At 39.0% G+C, this 24,233-nt stretch overlaps 1 protein-coding gene across 1 annotated transcript in view; it reads right to left on the minus strand.

Moving 5' to 3' along the window:
* Positions 1 to 24,233, minus strand: part of LOC149282403 (sperm-associated antigen 16 protein-like) — a 294,140-nt gene that overhangs the window by 185,197 nt on the left and 84,710 nt on the right. The window lies entirely within an intron of this gene.

Raw genomic sequence — 24,233 nt, forward strand, 5'->3', positions numbered from 1 at the left:
AGGATTGACAGAGGCAATTTGACAGCATTTTATTTCAGCTGCCAGTCACTGGCTGCCAGTAAAGCTCCAGGGGAGCTTCCCTCTAAACAGGTGGAATACGTGGACATTTTAATTTCACTCGCATTGTAGTAACTACTTAACTGAAGGTTCTTCTGGCAGCTAAAGTGATCCAAATAGGTATTTGTCAATAGGCACTTTAATTCCAGCCTTTAAAAGCTTCAGGATTTTTTCTAACTATAGGAGTAAACTACTGGTCAGTTGAAGCCTTCAGAGGCATTACTTATCCAGAAGAAATTTGTATATACAGGATAATCTATTATTTCCTTGCTCTCCCTATTAACAACTGCATCGTTCACATACATACTGAGACTCAAACGGGAAAAACTTCCCAATACGGTTCTGTTTTTTTGCAGGACTTTGCACCAATTCTTCACTCAAAGAGTTATTAAAAAATACAAACAACGTTCCCATAACAATTAAGCCTTGTCTAACAAAAGGAATCCAATAAGGAAAGAAAGGAAGGTGTGGTGTTTTCTCTACGGGAGAAGACCCCACTCTAGATGCAGCATCCTATAGTCCTCTGAGGCTACAAATCCTGATTAACATAGAGAAAATTGGTGGATGTTTTCAGAGAAAAATCCTGATAATTACAACATCTCACATGGATAGGAAAGAGCAGAGGCGTATGGGATGAGTGAGGACAGGAGCTAAGTAATTAGGGAGAGCTAGGTTGGGTTATATAGCACACCACCTATACCTTATCTCATTCCTCTGACCATTAATTAGATATAAAACCTGTAGCTGCTGAGGAAAATCCAAAGCATTCCATAATGTTTATAACATTCAGAGTCCATCACCAAGACTAATGCAGCGCTGAGAATTTGAAGAATATTTTCTGAATCTTCCAACCACAAAGACATCATCAGTGTGGTGCGGGTGATCACCCTAAAGCAGGAGAATCAAGCAGATAGCATGGAGTCTCAATTTAACACAACTAACCTCCATCAATACAACGAAAAATGAAACTCCTAATTTTTATTTATGAGTATAAGGTCACAATTGTAAATGTATAATATATGTTTGTGACCATTCCACTATATGAAGTACATGTCAAGACAACGAGGTCACCTGTTGGGTTCATACGTTATTAGAAACTAGAAAATCTCAGGCATTTAATAACATCGATAGTAATAACCTATTCTTTTCTCATTGAGAATCAAAGAGCTAAACGCACAGCCTTGAATTTAATTGTTTGGCACCGACAAAGTGATTGCTATTATCAAGCAACTAAGTGGTATACCACGGTAAATGGTTAGAAAGGAGGCTGAACCTGTCATGCTGGTTTAAAACACATACATAAAATAATCATAACATTAAAAAGAAGCTGATCAAGTAAGGTGCTGTGAAGTGACCTATGAATCATATAATATAACTAGAGGAGTAATGGCCTCATTTAAAGCAGTGCAAAATGTTCTGGATGAAAAAAACAAGAGAGAAGAGAATGAGCCAAGTCAACTATAACTCACCTCTCTTTTGAGTCCAGCTCTGGTCATGGGGCTCTAGAAGTCAGGCTGAGCCAATATACGGCCAGTTTGCCTACATTTACGAGACAAGAAGCAAAACACTTTTCCCCCTTTGACTACATGCTCAATATAAGAGGAAAATCAACTTGGTCGAAGAGCAGCATCACTATCAATCCTGTCTTGTTAAACCTTTAGTCTGATCCATCATAAAAGTAAGTACTGGATAAGCTGGTTCATATAAGGATAAAAAGTTCACAATCTTTATGAATGTATAGTACCTGCAATAGTAATGCACTTCCTTCCAATACTGAAGGCTTACAGATAAGAGGATACTTGAGATGTTAAAGCTAAATACATCAAAATCCTTTGATAGCTCAACATTTTATGACAAATCTTTGGGGAACACTAAAAGTAGCCTCCCATTCTAAAAACAGACAAAAAGTCACAGCTGTGGATGATACTGGAGTGATTACAGATTTTTATTACAGCAGAAGGAAGTTGACTGCTGAATCTCAGATATGTTTTTTTTCTGAGTAATTTGATTTGATAACCTGTAACCTTCCACTTTACACAAAGTTGGATTTTTCCTACTTTCAAAAAGATATGTAATCTTTAAGAGACTTTCTGAGCGATACAAGTTAAATTCCATAGCCTTAATGGGTTTTAAAAACATAGAAAAATCATTTATAAAAGGATAACACTGGAGACAGAGAAATCAGATATCCCATGATGGCCAGATGTTTATGATTGTTGATAGTGATTGCCCAGAAATAATTCTATGTAAGTTCTAATCTTATAATTTCAGATGTAATACTGCTCTACCTCCCAACCATCATGCTTTAAATTGGACGGTCCCAAATTCCAGGCACGGTCTCAGTTTAGTGGGGATTACGGGTGGATTAAGAGATCAGAGGACCTCCCCTGTGTCACGACCACTTAGTGGGGTGCTGGCCGCAACTCAGGAACACGGCAGGTACTGGAACAAGGCAGGTACTGGCAGGTACCGGAACAAGGCAGGTTCTGGAACAAATCAGGAACCAAACAGGTAGTCCTCAAACATTAGGTACAGGAACAAGGCAGGTACAGGAACAAGGCAGGTACAGGAACAAGGCAGGTACAGGAACAAGGCAGGTACAGGAACAAGGCAGGTACAGGAACAAGGCAGGTACAGGAACAAGGCAGGTACAGGAACAAGGCAGGTACAGGAACAAGGCAGGTACAGGAACAAGGCAGGTACAGGAACAAGGCAGGTACAGGAACAAGGCAGGTACAGGAACAAGGCAGGTACAGGAACAAGGCAGGTACAGGAACAAGGCAGGTACAGGAACAAGGCAGGTACAGGAACAAGGCAGGTACAGGAACAAGGCAGGTACAGGAACAAGGCAGGTACAGGAACAAGGCAGGAACCAAACAGGTAGTCCTCCAACTTCAATGTCAAGGCCCAGACTGCAGGGCTGGGCAGGTTTATCAAGGCTGACTTGATCAGGTAAGCCACTGCAGCTGGGCCTGATAATTGGTCTGAGAGGTCCTGAATGGTCAGGGCGGCCACTAGTGGTCGGCAAATGAAAATGGAAAAACAAAGTTTGAACAAGTCCAGCTAGCGCATGGTGAAACGTGACACCCTGAGTGGCCCAATGAGCTGTGAAATGGATCAAGAACTATGTTTTTGCAGAACAGATCTCAATCACAGCTGCCACGTGGTCTCCTGACAACGCACTGGGACATAATGTTAAATCCCAACATTCTTCTTCAATACATCACAAAGTGGTAAGATAAGTGGATGGCCAGACCCCATCTGTGGTCATTCTCTGCCATATACCTAACCATGCCCGCCCAAATGAAGGTGTCCTGCTTTGAGCACCTGAAATGCTGAGTAAGAATGATGCTGTAGAAGCCTCAAATAATGTATCTAATAGCAATATACATATTATGCCTTTGAAGAGAGATGCTCAAACTTTACCTACCAGATTTATTCACTGGTTAGATTAGATTTAGATAACAATGTCTCTTTGTGTGACACCCCCCACACACACCGTCTTTTGATATAGCTGCCAGATATAATGCTACTGATTCTGTTTAGGTGAGATGCAATTTACCTCTCAAATCTTTAAATTGCAGTCAGCAGCAAAACTGGAATTAAATTATCAAAGAAAAAAATAGCTTTGCAAATACAATCTAGACCTACATCTCAAATAACCTCGTTGTATATCGTAGAACTATCATAGCAATTCATAATATTGCACCATGAGCAATGAAGTATCTTAATATTGCTTACATAACCAACAGTAACTAATTTGTTGGCACAGTCTCAGAACCAGGCTTATGTCCCAAAAGTCCCCCCCAAATTATTAAAGTATAAGATTATTGTGAGGTAATCAGAAACTGCTCATAAAAAACTTGGTGATGTCATGCCATCTGATGCAAAATATGGTCACTGGAAAGAGGGCATTTGAATGCTGGTAAATAGTATGAAATATCTGTGCCATCAATATTGTTTAAATTTTTTTTCTTAATATGCTGTCTGCGGATCCTGTTTTAATTATTTCTGGCCTAGTGTGGACCATCTTCATTGTATCCACCAGGATGCCTTTGGGGCCCTATGCACCTCTCATCAGCTTAGCCTATATCTATCCCACTGTCTCACACATTGTTCCAGTCTTAAGATCCTCCCATAAACACACTTTATGAGAACAAGGCAAGGCTAAGGTTAGTTGTATTTGGGTGCAGTATTCCTTCAAGGTCCCTGTTGTAATCCTAAGTGCTCCAGATATAACACCAGTAGTTTAATACAACCTTGCTTTATTGCTGAACATTACTGAATAATCAGGATATTAATGCTGACACAAATATATGAGTATCATACCATGCTGCATCACTGCTTAACACTCCCTAGCTTACAAAATGGCCACTGTGCTCTCTGACCTGTGAGGCATTACAGAGGCGGAGCCACTAGTTAAAGTGAGAGGGACAGTGAGATGCAGTATCCTACATTCCAGGCATAACACCTCCTTTCCAACAAAACAAAAAACAAAAAAAAAAAACAACAAACAAAATAAACATATGTCCCAATAACAAAAACAATAAAAATCCATCTGAACACAGTTAATACACAGGAACAGTGTCACTGGTGTCAGAAGGCTAGTCTTCTGAAGGAAGGTGAGGGGGCGAAGAGCCTTCAGGATTTTTCCGTGTCCTACGGAAGGACCGACTGAAGTCACGTATTCGTTCTTGAAGTTGTAAGCGGTCAGGAGGGTGGCGGTGGCGTTGGGGACAGCCCCATCCCTCAGGGTGTCAGGACAGGAAGAAGGGGTATGTGGTGGGTTCAAGCTGGTAACCTCAGAACCAGAATCACAGGCCACCCCAGAAGGTGAATTCAAGTTTTCAGAGTCAACCCAAACGCCATTCCAGATGTCCTCCGTCTCATTGGATTTGAAATCGGGAAGTTTGGGGTTCAAGTGTTCGGGTGACCGGGAACGGGACCTTAATTGGTCTACATGTCGTCTGGTAACAGAACCATCTTCTAGACGGACTGTGTACATCTTGGGTCCCAAAGATTCCACAATAGTGGCGGGAGGCCACCGAGTATTGGAAGATCCATACGATCGTGTCCAGACTGCTTGGTGGACTTCAAAAATGGGAGACTCTTTGGACGTGACCATTTTCTCCTGGGAGTGCAATACATGGTCATGGACAGTCTTAGGATGAAGCATGTCAAAAGCAGTCCATGGCCGTCGGCCTAAAAGCAACTCAGCTGGCGTTGTACCAGTAGTAGCATGTGGTGTTGTTCTGTAAGCGAAAAGAAAAGAGTCCAACTTCTGAGGAGATAGGGACCTTTGGCTAGTTGAAGCCACTGTGGCCTTGAAGTAATTCTTGAAAGTCTGTACAAACCGTTCCGCTTGGCCATTGGTCGCTGGGTAATAAGGCGCGGTTAACTTGTGCTTGATGTTATGAACAGTAACAAAACTCTTAAATTCATGGCTTGTGAATTGGGCCCCATTATCTGTGACAATCTCTCTAGGGTATCCAACCGTGGCAAAGAGATGCAATAATATGACAATCGTAGCTTTTGTAGTTGGCTGGGTTATCGGAAACACCTCGGGCCATTTCGAGTGGGCGTCAATTATAACCAAAAAGGTTTGCCCTTTTATTGGACCTGCAAAATCCAGATGAAGGCGAAACCAAGGAACCGTGGGCCAAGTCCAGGGCTGAATACATCCTCGTGGTGGGTCTCTGGCAGTTTGTGCACATCCTCTACAAGCATTGACATAGGATGTGATATCTGCATCTATGCAAGGCCACCACACATACCCTCGTGCTTTCTGTTTCATCCTTGTGGTACCAGGATGACCAGCATGTAGCAAGTCCAAGATATGTCTCTGCAGGGTTTTTGGAATGATTACTCGTTCTCCCCATAAGACACAATTGTCATTCACAGTCAATTCCATCCGCCTCCGGTAGTAAGGTTCATAATCCTCTGGTATAGTCACTGGCCAGCCTGTTTGTGCAAAGGAAAGCACTGTTTTCAGAACAGTATCCTTCATCGTATGGGCTGCTATCTCTCCAGAAGTCAGGAGGTGTGTGGTGGTGTACCCACAAACCTTGACAGATGGAGCAGAGTTTGGAAGCATTTCCGTCAGCCGGGACATTGCATCTGCATTGGAATTTGCATCATGGCTTCGATACTGTATACGGTAGCTATATGCGCCCAAGAATAGGGCATAGCGTTGCAGACGTGCTGCAGTTGTCTGGGAGATTCCTTTGTCCGGGCTAAAGATTTGAAGCAGAGGTTTATGATCCGTTAATATGGTGAACTCTCTGCCATAGAGGTAAAGGTGAAACTTTCGAATTGCCCATATCAACGCAAGTGCTTCTTTATCAATTTGGGCATAGTTGCTTTCTGTCTTTGTCAAGGATCTCGAGGCGAATGCCACTGGTTTCTCAGAACCATCTGGTAGGAGGTGGGAAAGTACCGCACCCAGACCATAAGGCGAGGCGTCGCAAGCCAAAGTGAGAGGCTTGTGGAGGTCGTAGTGTGCAAGCATACGTGAGGCCAATAGTTTATGTTTGGAGAACTCAAAAGCCTGTTGACATTCTGCTGACCACTCCCATCTGGAGCGTTTCTCTAGAAGTTTATGTAGTGGGAACAAGGTGTGAGCCAGGTCTGGAAGAAACTTATTATAGTAGTTGAGTAGGCCAAGGTATGATCTTAGTTGTTGGACATTTGATGGGGCTGGCGCTTTGACTAGAGCGTCGACCTTGGCTTCAGTGGTGTGTATACCTTCAGCATCTACTAGGTGGCCACAAAACTCCAACTTGGGCACCATAAATTTGCATTTTGCTAAGTTCACCTTAAGACCATGGTCCTGAAGTCTTTGTAAAACACGCTCTACATTCTGCTTGTGTTCTTGGTCCGTACGGCCAGTGATGAGCATGTCATCTAAGAGACACTGTGTGAAAGGAATATCTGCTAAGATTGTATCCATCTTCCTCTGCCAGATGGCTGGTGCAGGTGCTATGCCAAACACCATACGATTGTATTCGTACAAGCCTTTGTGCGTGTTAATGGTGAGGTATTTCCGGGAAGAGGGGTGGACCTCAAATTGTAGGTAGGCTTGTCGGAGATCAATCTTTGTGAACTTCTGTCCCCCAGCAAGTGAGGCAAAGATGTCATCTACTCTGGGTAGAGGATACTGGTCTATATCCAGTTGAGAATTCAGTACCATGCGAAAATCCCCGCAGATGCGCAAGTCCCCATTTGATTTCTTTACTGGCACAATAGGTGATGCCCATTCACTGTGTTCTACTTTGGAAATGACGCCCTGTTCTTCTAGCCGGATGAGTTCAGCTTCCACTCCTGCTCGAAGGGCAAATGGTACTGTCCGGGCCTTGAAGAATCTAGGATGGGCATCTGGTTTCAGCTTGAGCTTTACACAGTCATTTTTAATTTTTCCCAACTGGTCTTTAAAAACCTCAGGAAAACGCTTTTTCAAGGATTCCACCCATCCATCATTCTGTGTTGATGGAACTGTAAGGGTGTTGCAAGGGTTCTTGATGATGTCTGGCATTCCCAGATGAGCAATCCAGTCTCTACCGAAGAGGGGTGGTCCTCCATGCTTCAGAATATATAATGGTAGTCTTTTTGTCTGACCCTTGTATGATACCTGTACCTTTGCACATCCAAGTGGGTGGAGTACTTGCATGGAATATGTCTGCAGCTTGATTGGGGTTGGGTGGATAGTTGCCTGAATATGTAGTTGTCTCCAGTGTCTTTGTGTGATGACTGAAACCGCAGCTCCTGTATCAACATCCATTTTTAGTGCCTTTCCTTCAATGGTTACTTCTACTGTCATTGCAGGGTTTGACGAGTGTAGGCGATGTATAGTTAATCTGTGTAATGGTTCATCATTGTCTGATTCAGATGAAGAGGTAGGTTTCTCAACTCTGTACGTGTTCTTCTTGGTGTACCGCTGTTGTTTTTCCCTTATGTTCCTACTACGGCAGACGCGTCTGAGGTGGCCCATTTTTCCGCAATGGTGACAAGGTTGGTCCTTAAATCGACAGGTTTTGGAGTCATGGTCTGTATTGCCACACCGGTAGCAGGCTGATTTGGTTTGGGGTGGAGATCTGTATTTCCAGTTGGATGCAGTAGAAGTGACTGCTGCTCTGAAAACCTCCTCTTTCACTCCTTCTTTGTGAACCTGATGGTTTAATGCCTCAGTATCCCTGACAGCCATTTCCATGACTGATGCAATCTCAATCGCCCGTGTAAGGGTGAGTCCTTGTTCAGTCAGAAGTTTCTTTTGAATGGTTTCACTATTCAGTCCCAGGACAAACTTGTCCCTAAGAGCTATGGGTAGGTACTCCCCAAATGAACAGGTGGAGGCCAGTTTGCGAATGGCTACCACATAGGCCTTAATATCTTCCCCGGATTGCTGCTGCCGCTGATAAAAGCGAAATCTTTCTGCAATTTCCAGAGGTTTTGGCTGGAAATGATCCTCTAGTAGTTTTAGTAATTCCACTAGTGTTTTGCTTGCTGGTTTCTCAGGAAACAGAAGGTCTCTTACAGTGTCATATGTTTTAACTCCCACCACTGTCAGGAATACAGCTACCTGCCTTTCAGGTGGTATGGTGTTTGCACTGAAGTAATGTTCTAATCTTTCAGTCCAGGAACTCCAGGAGGTCTGCTCTCCATCAAACTCACATAATGTGCCTATCAGTGCCATGATCTTACTGGACAGTCTGTGGATGGCAGTGTGTAATGATTACAATACCTCTTGTTATTTTCTAGTTCAGGCTGAGTAGGGTCTTTGTAAATCCCATCCTCGTCGCCACTGTTGTAATCCTAAGTGCTCCAGATATAACACCAGTAGTTTAATACAACCTTGCTTTATTGCTGAACATTACTGAATAATCAGGATATTAATGCTGACACAAATATATGAGTATCATACCATGCTGCATCACTGCTTAACACTCCCTAGCTTACAAAATGGCCACTGTGCTCTCTGACCTGTGAGGCATTACAGAGGCGGAGCCACTAGTTAAAGTGAGAGGGACAGTGAGATGCAGTATCCTACATTCCAGGCATAACAGTCCCCCTATACCTAAGACGCATATATACTAAAATGCAAACTCAATTTAACACCCACTCACTCTACCACCGTACACTTACATACACACACATTCCCTCTCCTGCTCTTCTTCTCCCCCTCCCAGGTGCCACTAACCCTAGGTTCACCCTTGACACTCAAACATGCTACCACCATACACTTTGACAATCTGACACCATACGGTAACAGACACACACATGCTAACATCATATGCTCACTCATATTTACACCTTACAGTAACACACATGCTAACACCATACACTCATGAACAGGCATGCTAACCCCAGTGTGGTAACGCACAGACGCTAACATTCTACGTTCATGTACGCACATGCTAACACCATACACTAGCACCCACACTCTCATACATATGCACACACTCTGGCTAACACTACATATATAAAAAATGACACACCCTGTCACTATGGACACATACACACTGAATCTGGCACTATAATACAGAAGACATACTGCCACCATACACTTACACACACTGACTCTAGCATTATACATACAGCACGCATACACACTGATACTACAGTATACACACACACACTCAGACTGACTACAGCACTAGAGATTTACACACATACACACTGACTCTGACACTACAGTATACATACACACACTGACTCCAGCACTAGACATTTACACACATAGACACTGACTCTGACACCACAGTATACACACACTCACATTACACTACTCCTCCCTCTCACCTCATCAAGACCAGCCACGCCATTGCCTATCTTTTGCCATTGTAAAGCACCCTATGCTTTCCTGCTGGGCACGGTGAAGCGAGTGCAGTTCATTAAATGACCCCTCTGGGAGCCTCACGCCATCCGCTACACCATGCCCCCACAGGAAAGCATAGGGTGCCGGATTCATGATGGCAACCCTGCAAAGCCCTGGGCACCAGGAAGGCACACAAACATATATAGTATATATATTCTATAAAAACACTTCAGACAAGCTGAATTTTCACGTAACTTAAATCTAGAGGTCATTGTCATACATGAACTTGTCACTATAACAGACTTTTTGCCAAGACTCAGTTATGACACAGGCTCCAATATTTATATGTGTGACAACTATTTCACCAAAATGGTTTTAAACTTTTATTAACATATGCAAAATATATGTAATTAACAAAAGAAAAAATACAATTCTAATAGGTTTTGGGTACTAAATATTGATTTGGTTGGATAAAAGAAGACGCATTCTGAAATGTCAGAATCAATATGCATTGAGATGTTACTCCAAGGCTTCCTGATATTACAGGGATTGTTAGTGCAACTGGATGATTTTCTAACCTACTAGGATATGTGAGATCACTTGTTACGACTTAACGAAAAGATCAATCACCCACTCAAACGATCACATCTAGAAATGGAAGTAAATGTGACTTAACGGTCAACATTTCAATCAGCTTCATGAAGATTCCTCAAATTATGTCCACTGAAAAAACAGACATACTCAAATCACATGGTACGACGCATCATACATCGAATGCTGTCAACAGAACTTTTGTGCAGATAACAAAGTCTCTCCTAATTAACCTTTTGACCTATTCTGGAACAAATCTGGATTCTGTAATTTCATAGCAATACTTAAATCATTTTTAGAAAGGAACATTTGATATGACTGTTCCATTAATATCACGGATGAGTGCGTACTATTTTAAAGTATTTGGGAAATCATTTTTATGTATCATGTCCTTTTCATGATTCTGCTTTGCGCAGTTATAGATTCTTGGTAGCAAGGCACAACATTTTGATAAACCATCCATTAATATTAGAACTGACTTCTGCTTGAATGTTGACTTAAAATTAGGTAGTTTCATAATGAGCAGGTGTCTTGCTGACATCATCATACTAATGTAATAACAAGATTGCTTTGACTATTTTGTAACTGGGCAACTGAACCATAGTCCACTCGTTTCAGCTAAATGTACATTAATAATACAAGTATCTTTTTCATAGACACTGTTTTATTCTTAATTATATGAGAATGTGCATATTTAAAGAGCTTTATATAATTTAATCTGTAACTAAAATGGTATTACCATGCTTTAATTAAGACATTATCCACTAATTTTCCTCGGATGCTCACAATCATAATTACTGCATGCGTGGGTGAACCCTTGAAGTACTTCTAATCGAATTTGGTATGTGGACTTATGTCCCCAAGGGCAATCACATATGAACTAGGTAAGTCACCTTTAAGACAATGACTCAAAATACAAGGAGCAGCAGAACACACTTCTGCATTCAAACATCCTGGCAGATTTAGTAAATTAATTAGCCAGTGATATTAAATTTGCACTTTGTTAGTATTTTTAGCATAATTCATCCGCGGTACTTCAGCACTAAACATAATTTTTGTGTGTAGTGAGCGGTAATGTAGTGTTAATTGCTTGGCTGAATATTGAAACAAAATTTATTGTGATTTCAGAAATGATATTCTTGAATTACCAGCACATTCTATCTTTTTTTTCACACCACTTGCACAGTGATGTAAACGATTATTTTTACAACCTTTAGCAGCTAATGTACAAGAAGCTATAATCCTAATTGTATTTCTTTTAAATTATAGAAGTCCAGTAGTGCGTCACTGCACAGAAAACAAATGAATAAATCCAACAGCATCGGTCCTTGGTGAACTTACAGGTTCTGGAATGTGAAAATGTAGCATTATAACAGTTAGCCCTCTGAAATACTAAAGGCTATGGCAGAGATATTCACATTAACGCCTTGAATGCCAGAGGACGATAAAAAAAATTCTCTGTGGGACACCGGGCCAATTGTCTTAGTTTTGCTGTAAATATAGGAGACAATGTAATAAACAGGATAAGGAAAAGTGTCAACTTTTTATAAAGTAAATATAGTAAACAAGTAAAACTATTCATAGATGATAGTTTAAGGCAAACTTTGCACCCAATCACAACATATATTTGGAAAATACACCCTCCCCATTGTTTCCCAATCAATGCTACACCAAATAGTGACACCAGGTTAATCTCCAGGTTTGACCCAGGGTTGCTTCCTTAGGTTCTGGGTCATCTGGAGCAGTGTTTAGACATGCCCACTTCATCTCCTTCTCACTACCTACTTAAGACTATGTGCACAGCTGACTAGCCTCACCCTCTAATAAAGCGACTTCTCCTGGGAGGGTCCCAGGCATGCAACAGTAAAAATAATAAATAATATACCTAAAAGTCTCTACCCCTTTAGTAAATGTATACAGTAGATGTAGACATGTAAATCCCATGACGCTTACAGTACACAGTGTGTCACAAGGTAGGCACACATAGGAAATAGCTATTCCGCAACTGTGCTAATATAACAAACCATATGTGCATATTTACTAGATTACATTTTTTTTTACGGAAGAGGGTGCTTTTAGAGTTGGGGGACAAATGTGACACTATAATCGATAATATATAATATAAACTAATCTATGTACTGATTGCTAATCCCTGATGTCGCAATAACTGTTCCCTTCTATTTTTTCTTTATATGTTACTGTGGTAGCAAACAGCCACATTAGGCTGCCTGCTCCAAGGAATGATCACTGCCAGTACATTGTTGGCATTTTGGGTCCACTGAAAGGGACCTCTCTGGGAGGTACAATCAGCGTACAATGTTTTCTGGATATGTGTGTATCACGGTGTTCTAAAGGCACAAAGATCTATCGCACGTAATTGAATAGCTATCCTCTCATAGATGAGATAACACCCCTGGGAAAAGAGGCCTAAGTACTCCTGAAATCATGCACTTTAATGCAATTCTGTTAGCTAGTAAAGGTATCATCTTTACCATATTTGAACTTCTATGAAATGACAGGGAACTATTTTCTTCCAGAGTTTGTGAAACAAGGAGAGCAAAAATGTACCTTCACAGACACAGATTATGTTTTAAAAGGTATGTTACATCATTCCAAAAAAAAAATGAATCACCATTGTGCTTTCTAAGAAATAATTCCCTATATACCCCCCCCAAAAAAAACAAGCAAGGAGTGAGAACCTGCAGTTGTCCTGAATCCTAAAAATAAACACAGCCTATGAAGCATGAACTTCAGCCTTCACGTGAATGTGCTCTTGGCTCTTTGTCTTTCCATATGTTGTGGCTGTTTTATGGCTTGGAGCCATCACTTTGTCATCATTATGTTCTCTGGACACTTTCCGTCTCTATACATCATTGTGACATGCAATTGTGATGTCCCTTCATCTGGGGGGGGGGGGGGCATGAGATAGCAAAGCCCTAGCCATCAGGATTGACAAATAAACTCTAAAGATAGGAACATCCTGATACAGCACAACAAGCTACTTCTAAAGCAACAACTACATATGTGTTTTCTCTCAATGCATGTAACCGCCTCCATGTATTGCATTATTTACCTATAACCTCAAATTTAAATCCAGAACTCTATATCAGTCTGTTCAGCTTGAGTAGTTCACAAATCATCCATTCATTCACACTCTTCTCTGCAATATAAGATTTGCTACTGATCACAACTGGGAACTTCCCAAAGTAGGCTACCCAGAGCTCTCCCTCTTCACAGAAAGAAGCTTCAACTTGAGACACAGGTCCAACCTAGAGTGTTCTCAGATGTGGTAAACCCAGAAGTTTATTTACCTTTGCCTGATGAAAAGTAGTGTAATACATTTTTTATTGAGATGTTTGTGCTCAATCTGGGATATTAAGAAACTGTGGCCTATTTGCAGCCCTCAAATATAGTGTTACTGAAGTATAGTTTTTGCTATTAAGGTTCCAAATTGGTATTTTCCTTGTACTTCAAAATCAAAGAAATGGGCAAGCTGTGTTATATAATATGACACCAGAAATATAGCAAAAGGGATATGAAAAGCACCATTTTCCATAGCTCTGGTGAGCAAGTATTGCCTGGAGCAAGGTGTTGCTTATTCATTTTGCAAATCCTATACACATGAACATTTTAAATGTATTCTGTTTAGTAACTGTGGTGAAATGATAATTCTGAAATCTAGTTTGGATGGATTGGAGTGTGGGTTCTTGCAGACAGCCAGAACTTCTCAGAAGTGAACAATGGTGATTGCCTGTGAAAATACTAAAAATATCCCCATGCTAAAGGAGATATACTTCTAAGTGCTAATCTGAACAGAAAGGAAACTGTGATTAGGAATTACACATTTAAATCAAGCCTAGCTGATTACATTTTGTGACCTTGTCCTACACCGTGTATGTGCATTTCGGGATTCTAACTGTAATTCATAGGCAAAATCCCTTAAACACTTAGCTAAATCCAGTACACAGAATAGAACCATTACTATAATTAATAAAAACTATATAAAAATTAATAACTATAATATACTAATGTAAGAATATTTAACTAGTAACTAGTGGCAGAACATCTATTAGGCAACTGGAGTCCCATAGCAGTAGTATACTTAAGGGGAGTGTCATAATTGCCCCCCCGGGCCAGTCCAAAATTGTTCACAAAGGGCCGGTCTAGTAATTTGTGAACAATATTGAACCAGCAGGGACGCAGCAGAGTCACGTAACATGAGGTAACAAAAGTACGCTTCCTCTGCAAGAAGTGCTCAGCTGGCCCCATGTAACTCATAGTAAAGTATCAACTCTCTGCAAACTCTGGCTGTTGTGAATAAACCACCGCCAGGTATAATACGCAGCTCGTGACCAACACCAAAAACCTGTCAGGTTCCATTTATCCTGGTTTGGATTTGTCATTTACAAGCTGGGTTAAGGCAGACAGTTGACTTTCGTCTCAACTAAGAGACATTTTTTCATCTGAAAACCAATTTCATGTGGGTAAAATGGGCCTTTATTTCCACTAACATCTTTATAAAAACTTAGAAGGAAAAAAAAATCCAGATTTGTAGGCACCTAAATTTGTTCGTTGACCAGAATTCTGTACAGTAAAAACATAATGAGAACACATTAAATGAAAAGTTTGAACACTCCAGAAGACAGAGTACATACATGTATTTTACCTGTAAGTGGGGAAAAGCATTTGACTGCCTCTCATGTAGGTCTAAATTATATTTATAAAACACATAAGGTACTGTTTCTCCAAGGCTTTAACCCATTAAGGACAATGGGCGGTCCCTAAACCCATTGAAAACAATGCATTTTGAGCCCGTATATGTACGGGCTTTGTGATTAAGGGGTTAATACATTTTTTTTTCTATTTTATAAATCCACCTACTATAAGGCACCAAATATTGGATGTAGCACGCAGTATTTTTACAATAAATTTCATTGCTGGAATTCATTCATGATGGTGCAAAAAATGTTCCTATAATAACTCTATTTTTGTAGGTATTGGTTCTTTTGGAATAATATGTGACTTCTAAGATGTCAAAAAGATGTTGTTTCCATTGATTTTCTACACTTCGGTTAAAGTAATTATACCTCTTACACAGAACTCAGAACACTTAAAGATGGACTGCGAACCCACGACAAAAGATTATTGAAATTTATTTCTTCAGAACAAAAAAAAAGGGCTGCTAAAAAATAAAAGCAGACGTACTATATCTTAAGGTAAGGTGAAACATGTGCTGTAAATCTATAAAAATGTTCTAGATAAGTAGGTAAATACCCAGTGGTTAATGGCCATGTTTCTCTTGCATACAATCTATGGCATCATTTTTTAAAGATACGTTATATTGACCTACAGTATGCTGTACATAGCTCATGATTTATCATTTATTTCTTAGACTATAGGACAAAGAGAAAGCTAAAAATATACTGTAAACAAAATCTTGTGAGTAATAGTAAACAGAAACATATTTTTGGTCGTAATTTACTTGTAATAAATTTCTTATAATCTGTAATTTCCAAGAGTATTTCTTATGAACCAGAGACAGGCAGCCGATGTACATTGTACAGCCAATACATTGTATTTCAGCATGCGCACACCTGTTTGTTAGGCTTCATTTTACACATTTGTATTATTTGAGCCTGGGACCATCTTAGCTCACCAATATTTTTCTTTTCCCGGCCAGTGCAATGTCTACTATAATATGGGTTCAGAATTTAACCCTACTGCATTTTGTCCATCCCATATCATGGAAGGCGAGAGAGGCCAAAAACTCCAGCAGAGTGTTTAGGGAAGGGATGGTACCTTTGGGCCTGGTAGGACAGGTACGACCAAGTTACCCTTGCCCCTCCCCATACATACGCAAACATGCACCATACGCATGAGCATTGCAGGTGTCCAAATTGGGACATCTGTGTTGGGAGGTGGAGGCTAGAGGTCAGGTGAGGTGAGACCAAATGGGGATGGGCCAGGCCAAAGCTGGAAGGAGCGTGGTCATGGGCGTTATTGGTGCAACATATTATCTAGCAATTTTCCTACTTACCTATATAGGTTTACATTTCTATTGGGTTTCTCTATCAAAACAAGATTACACCTTTTTTTTTTTTCAAAAAATCCTCACCAGTGTCTTCATAATTCCACTTTTATGTGTATAAGAATTAAGTCACGTGTATCACCTTTTCAAATGAAGGACATTTAAATGTCCTAGAATTGCCAGGTTGATCCCAGTATCAAACATGTAAAAAAACAAAATAATAAAGTCAACTGAAGAGGTCAGTTCTCATCCTGCTTGTACATCTAAATGACATTATGTCCACTTAACCAATCAAGCTGCATATCAGAATGTGGACACTAAACCCGAGAGCTCTTTTTGAATAGTTTTTTGTATTTGGTTTGACAATCAGTTCACAATAAAAAATGATTTGTTCAAGTGTACTCCTTCATGCCTTTTGAACCTCATAGTACAGCACAAAAGATTAATGTACCTTGGTGAGAGGGTATATTGTTATTTTACTTTCGCATGCACGATGATGTATAGCTTAAATTAGGCTTCAAAAATTGATATTCCATCCTGAAAGGAAAAAAATTAGCATAATGCAATTTGTTCAAGTACAAGGCACTTGCTTTTTGATGCTTTGATAATCTAAAGTTGGCATCAATACATTTCTTCACACAGTTTGTTTTCAACTACACGCCAGGTTGTAAAATGGCTATTTACACATAGTAAACAATGAGCTGACTGCATAGGGTCCACTTCTATCACAGACCTGTGCTCAAATAATGGCCATTCCAAACAACAAAATATAAGGACCATTAATTATAGGTATTCCTTTATCCAACCGTCTATTACGTTTCTCATTTACACCAAAATCCGGCAAATCATCATTCAATGATCCAGCACTGGAGCTTACTGACAGTAAGTAGATGTCAGGAGATTTCTTTGGCCAAACATGTCTCCTACATGAAAAATAGCTGAGGGGTGGCCAAAGGGGCGAATGCATATTTTGCAGAATTTCCTCCATGCATCTGCAAGGGTAACATCATGAAAACATTTCAGTTATTATGTACATTAAAGTGTATAAGATGACTAGAGTGTCTGTTTAAACACAGTAGGGCATTCATCACAGTGAGGGCAGTAAAGCTCAGAAATGTGCCGACTATGAAAGCCATGACCTAAGATGTTTTTTTTTGCAGGGAATGACAAAGTTCTCCAACAATATACAAAGTTCTCCAGCAATATGTTATCCCTTCTCCAGCAAACAGAATATACAGTAGTGCAATTAAGAAGGGTATTGGTTGTATTGTTGTGGATCAGTGTATGTTTCAAAGGAGAAATGTTAGAACATCAGTGGTAGTAGGGGATAATAGAGTGAATACATTTAAACATGCATGGGATAGGCATAAATCTGAATTTTAGACAAGACCATGGACTGATTAAGCTCTGAGTCTTTCCAAAGATTAGATGGGCCGAATGCCCATTGCTGTTAAAAGTCTACGTTTTTATAGTTGGAAATGTTCAGCTCTATGGAGTTATTTTTGTAAAAAATGATTATATAACATTGTAAAAAAAAATGAATGACAAGGTTTTAAATAGTAATATGTGCTATAACCTTGCAAGTGTACCTAGTAACAATATAATATGGAAGCTTAACCAGCCATTTTTAAAAATAAAAACACAAGACAGGATGGAGTCTATAGTCAAAAGTTAATTATTTTTATTGGTCTAAAGTAGAAAAAGATGCAAAGTCTCATAAAGTTCTCTTTCTAAGATGTATAAGATGTACATCTTATTTAAGGTTAGGTTATCACAGTCAGACTTTGAAGACTCTAGTAGCCATTTGCAAAGATCATAAGAAAGTTCTAGAATAGATCCCTTGCTTTGTGCATTTTGTCCGCACATAAGTACTCTAATGATTCATTTTTCTGTTAGTCCCCATTAAGGTTTTATGCACCCGAGGAGCTTTGGCTGACATAACGGTTACCACCAGGCATGCTTTTATCTTCACACCAGAATGTGATTGTTGATTTTCCCATTTTTTTCTTTTTTGTTATGTTTCAACTCAACATGTTTTTCATTAACTCCTGACTCATTCCATGCAATTCAGCATTTCATTCACAAAGTGACTTACGCACTTTGACTGTATGTTTTTTTTTCTTCACGTCAGCCATAGTTCTATAAAAACTTGAAATGCAGGTATATTTCTTTCTGGGTCACTGAGTGTTTTTTCCATTTTTTTTTAAACTAAAATTGCTTATGTAGTGAACACCCCATAGAATGCCTGACTGTATATTACCAAAACAATATAATAGAAGAACTTAAAATTAAAATTGTCCATTACACGGAAGATATATCGTAAAGACACACTAATTATTTTTTCCTAAAATGTCGCCATTTTTTCAGATAAATATCCAAACTGAAATGTGATTTTTTTTTTTAAAGAAAAAAGCATGCCCTTGTACAATCATGGCTGTCACATATAGAGTCACATTTCTTCAAATGGAATTTACATCTCCATCTTGTTTGGGGCAAATACAGCTATATCCATGCTTTGAAAAGCATCTTTCCTCTGTCTTTCACATCTTCAGGGAAGATTTATTACCTCTGCCCCATCTTCCCCAAACTGTTCTACCACCGTCTCCCTCTACCTTCATAATAAAACCCACAAAGAGTAGGGAAGTTCTGAAGCTAAGTAGAACCAGACAAAAATGTACATGGTGGAACTTTGATAGTTGTGCTGCTTTAATATTTGTCTAACACAGAAGACATGCTGTTCTACACAACTGACCCTCAAACTCTACTGCTATAGGCAATACATTGAAGCACTAACATTTTTTTAGCAATGATAAGGCAGGAATAACAAAGCATAGGTTGGTATCAGAAAAAAATTTTCTGCCAAAAAAAATCATGGAAGATTAAAAAAACATAAGACACTTTATCAAACTCACTTTTTCAAAAAGTGATGATTAGTATACAACACAAAAAGATTGAAACTGATGAAAAAGCAGAGTAATTCAACAAAAAAACCCTCAACATCTGTATTATAATAAAAATGGGCATTAGTAGCGGTAAGATTAGTAACAAATGTTATCCTTCAGGTTGCAATGTGAATATTCCTTTGGCAAATATGTGTAGCCCTTTGTTCTTTTCAAATAACGTCTGCTCTGGAGCCATTTTATAATCTATAATAAAAAAAAAATCTGTTGGCCACCTTCCAAACTACTAAGCCACAGGTCAAACTCTTTGGTTTGCATTCTATGCAGCAGAGCAGTTTGGGTCCCGTGGCAGTGGCAGGTCGATGGCTGTGCTCTTTACTGCTATTATATCCCAAAATACTTTCTTATATAAATCTTTGAAAGGAAATGTCCAGGACACATAAATACCAAGAGAGGTCCACCGAGAAAAAGAGTCTCAGACTAAAAGTGGAAGTCGAGCCAAAAAGTTAGCAAGTTGCAGTGACAGCATTAAAAGGTCCAATAACTCAGGTAATTTTACAGGAGTCCATCCATTTACACAAGGAATGCAGACAAAATATTTTACTCAGCACTGTGTTGTCGAAGAGATACAGTACGGAGCTGGTGTCCCATCAATCACTCTGCAAAGTCCTTTGCGTCGTGAATATCAAGAGGCAAGTAATAGAGCCCTGGAGATTATACCTAACTACCAAAATGCTAGAGAGAAATAAAAACAACCCTATCAAAGTCGTTTAAGAGTTCCCCGTAAAAAAGACTGTTCTACTTGGTAAGAAAAAAAAAGTTACAGGCATGCAAATAACTGCAGAAAATAGAATGATTGAAAGAAAAGAGAGCGGCTGTAAATGTAATTTATTGTCACTTATTTGCATGTGGCTTCTATGGAAAAGCAGATTACACTGGAGCAGAGACTAAGGGCGTAAATTGGCTTTTACTTTTCAAGTTGTCTAAACTTCTAAGTAAGAATTTATACACAGCAGGCAGATAGCTTGAGGGACGGACAAACATGAAGACATAGACAGCAGGCACACAAATAGATAATATGCATAGAAAGACAGAAGGAAAGATAGATAGATAGATAGATAGATAGATAGATAGATAGATAGATAGATAGATAGATAGATGAATATTAACACAATGCATTTTGTGCCCCCTTTGTCATTAAGGGGTTAAAAAAGACACGAAAAGATCTGTGTATGTGTGTATATATTTTTATATATATATATATATACATATATGTTTATATTACATGCTTTTATATGTATTACTCTATGTGTTTACTCTTTCTTTTCTAATTAATGGCCTTCCATAAACATTATAGCACTAATCCTTATTGTAGCACAGCTAGCGTTGTCTAGAAAAGCCAGAGCTCAATGTGTTTCTCAATTGTTTGTTTTCTAGCCACACACAAGTCTTCACCTTTCACTAACCAACAGTGATACATCTTGACGCGTAATTAAAATGTGGCAATTCTCAAAATGTCACCCATGTAAGCTAAACATGACATTTTCCAACCTAAGTGAAATGGATTCATCCTAAAGTGAGATTTATCTGAAAACATCTGTTTTAGTTTAGATCCATTATTTTGTCATGTCTAACAGTAACCTTTGGCAATGTAAAGTCAATTTTTTTTTAAGCCTTGTTTTTTTTTTACCAGACTGTGTGCAATTTTCTTCAGAACAATATATACTATATATATATATATATATATATATATATATATATATATATATATATATATATATACTGTATATATATATATATATATATATATATATATATATATACTGTATATATATATATATATATATATATATATATATATATATTAGACTTTTCAGTACCGAATTTTACTGTTTAGTCCATTAGAACGATTAACGAAGCAACAAGTGGAACACTGGACGAACGAAAAACTAATGTGCACCATATGAAAATCTTTGTTCATTCGTTCTGATGCCGCAGCCGCCATTTTAACTACACTAAGAGGAAAATAATCTTGCCATTTTTCCTGCATTAAGAGGCGGGGCATTGAGGTAGCTGATCTTCGTTTTGTCCAATCAGCTCACTACTGCCACATTATGCTGAGGGTTTGCCCAATGGCTGTGCTGCATCTTTCAAAGAAAAAGAAGCAGACTAATAACGAAGAGAGCCTATATAACAGCAGAGCAGGTAGGGGATCCGTTCATTTCACAGTTAAGGAGACAGGCTAATGTAACATAGGGGTGGCCCAAAAAACTTGCAAGGGGGCTTTAATCAGCTCTGCATTCTGGAGCCTCCAGCTGAAATTGAAAGAGTTCCTAAGTAGGACAACTTTCCTAGGTAGGGTATATGAGGAGCTCCCTTTTCTGGGGGAGTGGAATCATGCAGGGACGGGGCTAACCTTAGTGGTAGGAAATAGGGTGAGGAGCAAGAGAAAGTAGACAGGGAGTAGGGGGAAGGCAGAGAGAGGGCTTGGCTGCAAGCTGCTCTCCTTCCTGGAGAAATAGTAACGTGTCCAGGAGACCTGGGGAAGCAGTACTTTATCTGGAAACTCTGGGTCAAATCCAGTTTCCCAATTGCCAGGTATGATGATAATGTATAGTTAAAAATGTTCATATCATAATTTTGGAAATATTAGATGCATTTGCTTGCTATGCATTTGTCTGTTTTCTGCATTCAAGATTAAGAACACATTTTCCCTTTTAAAAAGTGTGTTTTACATCCAAGATATTGTAATCATAATGTTACTTTTCACTCTCTACCTTGCAAGGAAGAACTGTGACAACTACAACTTACAAGTAGTGACTATTCCTTCTTACAGGCATTTTAGATACTATTTTGAACATACTTCATAGACAATTACCCCGTTAATTGGAACATTATTTCAGCTCGGCACTGCTATCGGAACTGATGGGGGATTTCACTAGAGAGATTCCAGTCTGCTCAAGGAAGCCTATGGCTTGTCAGCTAAGCACATCATTAAATAGTTTAATGGAATGAAGACACATATACAACTAATATAAAAAAGTTGTCTTCTGCTTTTAGAAAAAAAAGATGTGGTTTGCCAAAGCAGGTGCCTGCTTGAAATCGGTGTATCAATTATGGTCTATATCCATTTGCATATTTCTATATTACCGGCTTGGTTGAAAGTATTCTTCTATGTTAATTTTTCTAACCAAAGTCTCATTATGTGTGAAATAAAGCAATAGAGATTTAGTGAGAAAGTTGTACTTAAACAACGAATACCCAGCAGGCAGGCACCAGCCAGCAATCTGCTCTGTACTTACTAATTTTGGCTAATCACTTTCCAAAACCACTTGTGTATTAGGAACAACTTTCCTTGTGGTTAATGCTGTTTTACAATGTACCATTAAACAGCATAAAACCAGCAGGGCAGACTTGGCAAGGGCCTGTTTCCTGGGGGTTATTTTAGCTTCTCCAAGCGGTGCCTCGGAATTCATGTTCCCCTCTGGTGCTATATATCAGAAGCCACTGAGATATCTAACACTAACACTTCCACAGAATACTACGACAAATCTGATATCCTGCAGTAAACATTCTATTGTCCTGACTGTCTTCCACATTATACATTTTTTCTTTTAACATATATATATATATAGAGAGAGAGAGAGCGAGAGAGAGAGAGAGAGAGAGTCATCCACTAATATTGGAAGCCTTGCTAAATAACAACAAAAAGGCTAAATATGTATCAAAAATACACTACCCATGAGAGCAGAGTATCTTTGTGTAATTTTTGAAGAAAACATCAAAAGGTTAAACAATAAAGACACTTTTTCACAGCCTTTTTTTTTTTTTTTTACCAAGGGTGCCAATATCAATGGAGGGTACTGTATATATGATTTATATATGTATTTATAAATATATATTGGATAGCCATTCCCAGTGACCAAAATGAGAATTCAAGGGGGTTACTTGTTGCACTAATGGGAAGTAATTTCACTGAGCACAGGATGAAGGGTAAGGGAGGTTTTAGGTGGGCCCTATGCCCACTCTATGGTTATTTATTTTATAACCCCTACCCAGCACCCACAGAATAAGGGAAGGAGGGGTAGTTGCCAGCTCCTATTTTGTGAATGGTCCATTGTTCTTTTTGTCAAGGTAATTTTGAAAGATGCTAGTTACATGCCCTTGCCTGTAACTTGCAAGAATCTGTACATCAGTGAATATTGAAGTTGCTTTCTGACTTTAGACAGGTCATGTATTTTAAGTTAATACCATAACTTGACTGACCGCTAGACTTTTTAGTGAGTAGATCCATTTGTAATGTTGTCATATAAGCTGCATCTATGTCGCAAATACATATTTCCCCATAGGGGTGCTGCTCTTCCATACCACTATAATTGTGAATATTTGATGATTGTCCTATTCCTGGCACAGTTTCCAGATTTGCAAAAAAATAAAAATAAAAAAGGACTGAACTAGTAATTCAACTAATTCTTCAAAAGGTATCAAACCAGAGTTTGGCTCTATTCCCGTGTTGTTACTATAGCAATTGCACTCATCACAGAATTACCAGAATGTTGCATTTGCAAGTAAATTTGGCCTGAGCAATGTGGATAATGCGTTCGTACTCAGGTACCATCTGCTTTCTTGCTTTAAAGATCAGCTTAAAATAAACATGCAGATACTATTGTTTTATATGTAAAATGTATTTTAATTTAGGAGGATAATACGCTTGATAGAAATTTAGTTAAGTGTGTTTGCAATTTTTTCTCTTAGATTATTGTTTTAGAGATATTTGGTTTAATATCCAGGGAGTATTTTAGCGAAGCTGAGTTCAGCATCGTGTGGGATAAATTCTCCATAATAA

The sequence above is a fragment of the Sceloporus occidentalis genome, unplaced genomic scaffold (assembly GCF_023333645.1).
Source record: "Sceloporus occidentalis isolate IW3139 unplaced genomic scaffold, rSceOcc1.0.p SCAF_117, whole genome shotgun sequence".
Taxonomy (NCBI): Eukaryota; Metazoa; Chordata; class Lepidosauria; order Squamata; family Phrynosomatidae; genus Sceloporus; species Sceloporus occidentalis.